This window comes from Physeter macrocephalus, chromosome 9 (genome assembly GCF_002837175.3).
Source record: "Physeter macrocephalus isolate SW-GA chromosome 9, ASM283717v5, whole genome shotgun sequence".
NCBI lineage: Eukaryota > Metazoa > Chordata > Mammalia > Artiodactyla > Physeteridae > Physeter > Physeter macrocephalus.
The window spans coordinates 82,584,521-82,594,166 of NC_041222.1; positions in this window are offsets into that span (position 1 = coordinate 82,584,521).

Below are 9,646 nucleotides of genomic sequence, written 5' to 3' on the forward strand. Positions count from 1 at the left end.
GATAAACACTCTTGTAGTCGGGCTTCTACTCACTGTCGGCATGGCTGTGAGAGGAAACAAAGCTTTCACGGAAACACAGGGTATTTCAGGTTCTGGGTGGGAGCTCATCCTATCCTGTTCTCTAGCTAAAGGAAAAGGCAAAGTGAGCCCTCGCTTCGAAGGAAGGCCCTGATATGCCACACAGCAGGGTAGGCGTGCAGCAGCTTCCATGAGGCCTTAGTCGCTCTTCTGCCTTACTTGAACTCTAGTAAGCTTTTCAGGCCTCCTCGACGCCTCGCGTCAGCACCCGTTTCCGTGCACGGGCACTGAGTACCCCCCGGCTCCGCGGACTGGATGCGCATCATTCAGACACGTAGACACTTCAGAGTACCAGGGTGTTTGCTGAGTGATTGGCCTCATGTTGCACACGCCCTCGGGAGAGGTTGATATCCTCATCTCAACAATAGCCGCAGGCACACGGTTGGAGCAGCGGCAGCATTCCATGCACGTCTGCCTCACCGTCCTTGTCGGAGCTGTACTGAGAAGAATACGTTGCTTACAATTCCTTCCCGGACTTCATACCTCAAGTCAACCTACCTCAAGGAGAAAGTCAGCTTGGGGTCCAAGTGCAACTAGAGCACAATCTCTGGTGTCAAGCTGTAGGCTTTTGGAAGATGCACCGTTCGTTTAGGCAGTTCGTTTGAGGAAGAACACCCTTCCTAGGAAGGTTGACTGTGGAAGGAGCCAGTGAGTGGCTAGGTCTCCCGGACTCATGAGAAACCACAGACGATTCTGCCGTGGGTCAACCTGGTAATGGAGGCCTTATGAGGCGAGCCTTGTTTTCTCACCTTGAAAGCTGCATTCATGCATCTTTGAAGCTACCTGAAAATCACTGATATAGCCCGGATGCTCATCTGTGCTGGCATGGTTAGGATACGAAGAAGAGTTTCAACGAAAGAAACAGCGTGCTTCCCGTTCCTGGTTGAGAGCTCATCCTCTCGGCTCTATGGTTTAACTTAAAACCCAAGTGAGCAGTAGCCTCAAGATAAGGCCCTGAATGGCAGGCAGGATGGTAGGCGTGCAGCAGTGTCCTTGTGCCCGTAGTCGTTGCTCTTCCTTAGGGTAAGCCACTTGTAAGCTACTCAGGATTTTTGGGCTTCACGCGTCACAGCTGTGTCCTTGAGGCCGCAGTCGTTGCTCTTCCTTCGGGTAAGCCACTTGTAGGCTACTCGGGATTTTTGGGCTCCACCCGTCAGCACGTGTCTCCGTCCAAGACTACTGTATGGGCCAAGGACCCCTGGGCCTCCCGAGCACCGTCCAGGCGTGAACGCCCTTCAGAGTACCCCCATGTATGCCGATTGATGGGCAGCCTATTGCACACTCCCCTGGGATAGCTGGATTTCCTTCGCTCTCCAGCAGTTTCTGGAACACCATTCTAGCCAGTGCAGCGTGCCGGGGACTTCCGCCTCGTCACCCTTGCCTGAACGGTACTAAGGAAATCCCTCTGCTGTGCAGTAATCCTAAGACCTCATATGTGACGTCACCCCACCGCCAGGAGAGATTCCAACTAGTGCTCCCACTTCAGGGCTCCACCCGTCAGCACGTGTCTCCGTCCAAGACTACTGTATAGGCCAAGGACCCCTGGGCCTCCCGAGCACCGTCCAGTCGCGAACGCCCTTCAGAGTACCCCTATGTATGCCGATTGAAGGGCGGCCTATTGCACGCTCCCCTGGCAGAGCTGGGTTTCCTTCGCTCTCCAGCAGTTTCTGGAGCACCGTTCGAGCCAGTGCAGCGTGACGGGGACTTCCGCCTCGTCGCCCTTTTCTGAGCGGTACTAAGGAAATCCCTCTGCTGTGCAGCAATACTAAGACCTCATATGTGACGTCACCCCACCGCCAGGAGAGATTCCAACTAGTGCTCCCACTTCAAATGAAGTCCAGTGCTTCGTGGAACACTGCTGGAATTTGGAAGTAGTTCAGACCGCACACGTGTCTCCGTCCAAGACTACTGTATAGGCCAAGGACCCCTGGGCCTCCCGAGCACCGTCCAGTCGCGAACGCCCTTCAGAGTACCCCTATGTATGCCGATTGAAGGGCGGCCTATTGCACACTCCCCTGGCAGAGCTGGATTTCCTTCGCTCTCCAGCAGTTTCTGGAGCACCGTTCGGGCCAGTGCAGCGTGACGGGGACTTCCGCCCCGTCGCCCTTGTCTGAGCGCTACTAAGGAAATCCCTCTGCTGTGCAGCAATCCTACGACCTCCTATGTGACGTCACCCCGCCGCCAGGAGAAATTCAAACCAGGGCTCCCACGTCAACTGAAGTCCAGTGCTTCGTGGAACACTGCTGGATTTTGGAAGAAGTTCCGACCCCATGGCCGACTCAGGTTATTCGTTCACTGAGGCAGTTCGCTACAAGCAGGACTCCTGCCTAGAACAGTGGATTCAGGGAACGGCCCAGTGTGTAGCTTTTATCTCTTTGACTTGACAGAAACCTCACGTACTTAGGCTGCGTGTCAATCTGGCGAGGCGTCTAAAGCGGCAAGCTTGGTAATCCATCTTCCAAGCTCCTTTCATGAGGCCTGGAAGCTACCTGAAATACAGTGTGCTTGCTGGACTTGTACTCACCGCAGGCATGGCTGTGGAACAAAAGGAGTTTTTTTTCGAAAGAAAGAGGGTGCTTCCAGGTGGTGGGAGGGAGCGGAGCCGGCCCTGCTCTACAGCTAAGGGCAATCTCAACGTGGGCCCTAAGCTCGACGTAGGGCCCTGATTTGGCTTCCAGAAGGGTAGGCGAGCAGCACGTTCCCTGAGGACTGAGTCACTGCTCTGCATGAGTTCCACGGGAATACACTTCTCAAGACTCCTGACCCCCTCGCCTCAGCACCCATTTCAGGACAAGTACTCTCTTTGCCCCCAGGCTCCCCGAGGCTTGCTGGGCCACACTCGTCCCTAAGTCCTTCAGGGTGGCCCTGGGTAGGCCGATTGAAGGGTAGCACACTGCACTCTTCCATGGGAGAGCTAGCTAGTCTCACCTCACCAACATCGTCAGGAGCACGGTTGTAGCAAGCGCGGCATACCATGGAAGTTAGCCTCGTTGCCCTAGTCTGAGCTGTACTGAGAAATCCCCTCCGCTCAGAAGTCCTTCGCGGGCCTCATACCGGAATTCACCGGATCTCAAGGAGCACGACGGCTTGCATTGCCACTTCCAGTAAAGCACAGGTTTCTGTGTAACACTTCAGGCGTTTGGTACCTTCACTGGGCCCAAGGACGCCTAGGGCAGCCTTTCGTCTAGGCAGTTCGCTACACGTACAAAACCCTGTGCGGAAACGCTGAATCAGGGAAGCGCCAAGTAGGTAGCTAGGTCTCTTTTCACCAGTTCGAAACCATAGATTCTTCTGCTGCGTGTCAATCTCGAAACGGGACCTGAGGTGACCAGCCTTGTATTTCCCATGAGGAAAGCAACATTCATGTGCCTTGACGTGACCTGATAAACACTCTTGTAGTCGGGCTTCTACTCACTGTCGGCATGGCTGTGAGAGGAAAAAAAGCTTTCACGAAAGCACAGGGTATTTCAGGTTCTGGGTGGGAGCTCATCCTATCCTGTTCTCTAGCTAAAGGAAAAGGCAAAGTGAGTCCTCGCTTCGAAGGAGGGCCCTGATATGCCACACAGCAGGGTAGGCGTGCAGCAGCTTCCGTGAGGCCTTAGTCGCTCTTCTGCTTTACTTGAGCTCTAGGTAAGCTTTTTCAGGACTCCTCGGCCCCTCGCGTCAGCACCCGTTTCCGTGCAAGGACACCGAGTACCCCCAGGCTCCCCGGGCTGGCTGCGCATCGTTCAGACGCGTAGACACTTCAGAGTACCAGTGTGTTTGCTGAGTGATTGGCAGCATATTGCACACGTCCTCGGGAGAGCTCGATGTCCTCAGCTCCACAATAGCCCCGGGAACACGGTTGGAACAGCGGCCGCATTCCGTGCAGTCTGCCTCACCATCCTTGTCGGAGCTGTAGTGAGAAGAATACTGTGCTTCAATACCTTGCGGGTCTTCATACCTCAAGTCAACCTACCTCAAGGAGAAAGTCAGCTTGGGGTCCAAGTGCAACCAGAGCACAATCTCTGCTTTCAAGCTGCAGGCATTTGGAAGATGCACAGGACCGTAGGAGACCGAGCGCTTTCTTTCGTTTAGGCAGTTCGTATGAGGAAGAACCCTCTTCCTAGGAAGGTTGACTGTGGAAGGAGCCAGTGAGTGGCTATGTCTCCTGGACTCATGAGAAATCAAAGACGATTCTGCCGTGTGTCAACCTGGAAATTGCGGCCCTAGGAGACAAGCCTTGTTTTCTCGCCTTGAAAGCTGCATTCATGCATCCTTGAAACTACCTGAAAAATCACTGACCTGAGGTGACCAGCCTTGTATTTCCCATGAGGAAAGCAACATTCATGTGCCTTGACGTGACCTGATAAACACTCTTGTAGTCGGGCTTCTACTCACTGTCGGCATGGCTGTGAGAGGAAAAAAAGCTTTCACGAAAGCACAGGGTATTTCAGGTTCTGGGTGGGAGCTCATCCTATCCTGTTCTCTAGCTAAAGGAAAAGGCAAAGTGAGTCCTCGCTTCGAAGGAGGGCCCTGATATGCCACACAGCAGGGTAGGCGTGCAGCAGCTTCCGTGAGGCCTTAGTCGCTCTTCTGCTTTACTTGAACTCTAGGTAAGCTTTTCAGGACTCCTCGGCGCCTCGCGTCAGCACCCGTTTCCGTGCACGGACACTGAGTACCCCCCGTCTCCGCGGACTGGCTGCGCATCATTCAGACGCGTAGACACTTCAGAGTACCAGTGTTTTTGCTGAGTGATTGGCAGCATGTTGCACACGTCCTCGGGAGAGCTAGATGTCCTCAGCTCCACAATAGCCCCGGGAACACGGTTGGAGCAGCGGCCGCATTCCGTGCAGTCTGCCTCACCGTCCTTGTCGGAGCTGTAGTGAGAAGAATACTTTGCTTACAATACCTTGCGGGTCTTCATACCTCAAGTCAACCTACCTCAAGGAGAAAGTCAGCTTGGGGTCCAAGTGCAACCAGAGCACAATGTCTGGTGTCAAGCTGCAGACATTTGGAAGACGCACAGGACCCTAGGAGACCGAGCGCTTTCTTTCGTTTAGGCAGCTCGTTTGAGGAAGAACCCTCTTCCTAGGAAGGTTGACTGTGGAAGGAGCCAGTGAGTGGCTAGGTCTCCTGGACTCATGAGAAACCAAAGACGAGTCTGCCGTGTGTCAACCTGGAAATTGCGGCCTTCGGAGTCAAGCCTTGTTTCCTCGCCTTGAAAGCTGCATTCTTGCCTCCTTGAAGCTACCTGAAAAATCACGGATAGAGCCCGGATGCTCCTCTGTGCAGGCATGGCTAGGATACGAAGAAGAGTTTCAACGAAAGAAACGGGAGGCTTCCCTTTCCTGGTTGGGAACTAGGATACGAAGAAGAGTTTCGTGGAAAGAAACGGGAGTCTTCCCGTTCCTGGTTGGGAGCTCATCCTCCCGGCTCTATGGGTTAACGTCCACCCCAACTGCGCAGTAGCCTCAAGCTAAGGGCCTGAATGGCAGGCAGGATGGTAGGCGTGCAGCAGTGTCCTTGAGGCCGCAGTCGTTGCTCTTCCTTCGGGTAAGCCACTTGTAAGCTACTCGGGATTTTTGGGCTCCACCCGTCAGCACGTGTCTCCGTCCAAGATTCCTGTATAGGCCAAGGACCCCTGGGCCTCCCGAGCACCGTCCAGTCGCGAACGCCCTTCAGAGTACCCCTTTGTATGCCGATTGAAGGGCAGCATATTGCACACTCCCCTGGGAGTGCTGGATTTCCTTCGCTCTCCAACTAAGGGCCTGAATGGCAGGCAGGATGGTAGGCGTGCAGCAGTGTCCTTGAGGCCGCAGTCGTTGCTCTTCCTTCGGGTAAGCCACTTGTAAGCTACTCGGGATTTTTGGGCTCCACCCGTCAGCACGTGTCTCCGTCCAAGACTACTGTATAGGCCAAGGACCCCTGGGCCTCCCGAGCACCGTCCAGTCGCGAACGCCCTTCAGAGTACCCCTATGTATGCCGATTGAAGGGCGGCCTATTGCACACTCCCCTGGCAGAGCTGGATTTCCTTCGCTCTCCAGCAGTTTCTGGAGCACCGTTCGGGCCAGTGCAGCGTGACGGGGACTTCCGCCCCGTCGCCCTTGTCTGAGCGCTACTAAGGAAATCCCTCTGCTGTGCAGCAATCCTACGACCTCCTATGTGACGTCACCCCGCCGCCAGGAGAAATTCAAACCAGGGCTCCCACGTCAACTGAAGTCCAGTGCTTCGTGGAACACTGCTGGATTTTGGAAGAAGTTCCGACCCCATGGCCGACTCAGGTTATTCGTTCACTGAGGCAGTTCGCTACAAGCAGGACTCCTGCCTAGAACAGTGGATTCAGGGAACGGCCCAGTGTGTAGCTTTTATCTCTTTGACTTGACAGAAACCTCACGTACTTAGGCTGCGTGTCAATCTGGCGAGGCGTCTAAAGCGGCAAGCTTGGTAATCCATCTTCCAAGCTCCTTTCATGAGGCCTGGAAGCTACCTGAAATACAGTGTGCTTGCTGGACTTGTACTCACCGCAGGCATGGCTGTGGAACAAAAGGAGTTTTTTTTCGAAAGAAAGAGGGTGCTTCCAGGTGGTGGGAGGGAGCGGAGCCGGCCCTGCTCTACAGCTAAGGGCAATCTCAACGTGGGCCCTAAGCTCGACGTAGGGCCCTGATTTGGCTTCCAGAAGGGTAGGCGAGCAGCACGTTCCCTGAGGACTGAGTCACTGCTCTGCATGAGTTCCACGGGAATACACTTCTCAAGACTCCTGACCCCCTCGCCTCAGCACCCATTTCAGGACAAGTACTCTCTTTGCCCCCAGGCTCCCCGAGGCTTGCTGGGCCACACTCGTCCCTAAGTCCTTCAGGGTGGCCCTGGGTAGGCCGATTGAAGGGTAGCACACTGCACTCTTCCATGGGAGAGCTAGCTAGTCTCACCTCACCAACATCGTCAGGAGCACGGTTGTAGCAAGCGCGGCATACCATGGAAGTTAGCCTCGTTGCCCTAGTCTGAGCTGTACTGAGAAATCCCCTCCGCTCAGAAGTCCTTCGCGGGCCTCATACCGGAATTCACCGGATCTCAAGGAGCACGACGGCTTGCATTGCCACTTCCAGTAAAGCACAGGTTTCTGTGTAACACTTCAGGCGTTTGGTACCTTCACTGGGCCCAAGGACGCCTAGGGCAGCCTTTCGTCTAGGCAGTTCGCTACACGTACAAAACCCTGTGCAGAAACGCTGAATCAGGGAAGCGCCAAGTAGGTAGCTAGGTCTCTTTTCACCAGTTCGAAACCATAGATTCTTCTGCTGCGTGTCAATCTCGAAACGGGACCTGAGGTGTCCAGCCTTGTATTTCCCATGAGGAAAGCAACATTCATGTGCCTTGACGTGACCTGATAAACACTCTTGTAGTCGGGCTTCTACTCACTGTCGGCATGGCTGTGAGAGGAAAAAAAGCTTTCACGAAAACACAGGGTATTTCAGGTTCTGGGTGGGAGCTGATCCCATCCTGTTCTCTAGCTAAAGGAAAAGGCAAAGTGAGCCCTCGTTTCGAAGAAAGTGAGTCCTCGCTTCGAAGGAGGGCCCTGATATGCCACACAGCAGGGTAGGCGTGCAGCAGCTTCCATGAGGCCTTAGTCGCTCTTCTGCTTTACTTGAACTCTAGTAAGCTTTTCAGGAGTCCTCGACGCCTCGCGTCAGCACCCGTTTCCGTGCAAGGACACTGAGTACCCCACGGCTCCGCGGACTGGCTGCACATCATTCAGACACGTAGACACTTCAGAGTACCAGGGTGTTTGCTGAGTGATTGGCAGCATGTTGCACACGTCCTCGGGAGAGCTAGATGTCCTCAGCTCCACAATAGCCCCGGGAACACCATGGCCGACTCAGGTTATTCGTTCACTGAGGCAGTTCGCTACAAGCAGGACTCCTGCCTAGAACAGTGGATTCAGGGAACGGCCCAGTGTGTAGCTTTTATCTCTTTGACTTGACAGAAACCTCACGTACTTAGGCTGCGTGTCAATCTGGCGAGGCGTCTAAAGCGGCAAGCTTGGTAATCCATCTTCCAAGCTCCTTTCATGAGGCCTGGAAGCTACCTGAAATACAGTGTGCTTGCTGGACTTGTACTCACCGCAGGCATGGCTGTGGAACAAAAGGAGTTTTTTTTCGAAAGAAAGAGGGTGCTTCCAGGTGGTGGGAGGGAGCGGAGCCGGCCCTGCTCTACAGCTAAGGGCAATCTCAACGTGGGCCCTAAGCTCGACGTAGGGCCCTGATTTGGCTTCCAGAAGGGTAGGCGAGCAGCACGTTCCCTGAGGACTGAGTCACTGCTCTGCATGAGTTCCACGGGAATACACTTCTCAAGACTCCTGACCCCCTCGCCTCAGCACCCATTTCAGGACAAGTACTCTCTTTGCCCCCAGGCTCCCCGAGGCTTGCTGGGCCACACTCGTCCCTAAGTCCTTCAGGGTGGCCCTGGGTAGGCCGATTGAAGGGTAGCACACTGCACTCTTCCATGGGAGAGCTAGCTAGTCTCACCTCACCAACATCGTCAGGAGCACGGTTGTAGCAAGCGCGGCATACCATGGAAGTTAGCCTCGTTGCCCTAGTCTGAGCTGTACTGAGAAATCCCCTCCGCTCAGAAGTCCTTCGCGGGCCTCATACCGGAATTCACCGGATCTCAAGGAGCACGACGGCTTGCATTGCCACTTCCAGTAAAGCACAGGTTTCTGTGTAACACTTCAGGCGTTTGGTACCTTCACTGGGCCCAAGGACGCCTAGGGCAGCCTTTCGTCTAGGCAGTTCGCTACACGTACAAAACCCTGTGCGGAAACGCTGAATCAGGGAAGCGCCAAGTAGGTAGCTAGGTCTCTTTTCACCAGTTCGAAACCATAGATTCTTCTGCTGCGTGTCAATCTCGAAACGGGACCTGAGGTGACCAGCCTTGTATTTCCCATGAGGAAAGCAACATTCATGTGCCTTGACGTGACCTGATAAACACTCTTGTAGTCGGGCTTCTACTCACTGTCGGCATGGCTGTGAGAGGAAAAAAAGCTTTCACGAAAGCACAGGGTATTTCAGGTTCTGGGTGGGAGCTCATCCTATCCTGTTCTCTAGCTAAAGGAAAAGGCAAAGTGAGTCCTCGCTTCGAAGGAGGGCCCTGATATGCCACACAGCAGGGTAGGCGTGCAGCAGCTTCCGTGAGGCCTTAGTCGCTCTTCTGCTTTACCTGAACTCTAGGTAAGCTTTTTCAGGACTCCTCGGCCCCTCGCGTCAGCACCCGTTTCCGTGCAAGGTCACCGAGTAGCCCCAGGCTCCCCGGGCTGGCTGCGCCTCGTTCAGACGCGTAGACACTTCAGAGTACCAGTGTGTTTGCTGAGTGATTGGCAGCATGTTGCACACGTCCTCGGGAGAGCTAGATGTCCTCAGCTCCACAATAGCCCCGGGAACACGGTTGGAGCAGCGGCCGCATTCCGTGCAGTCTGCCTCACCGTCCTTGTCGGAGCTGTAGTGAGAAGAATACTTTGCTTACAATACCTTGCGGGTCTTCATACCTCAAGTCAACCTACCTCAAGGAGAAAGTCAGCTTGGGGTCCAAGTGCAAC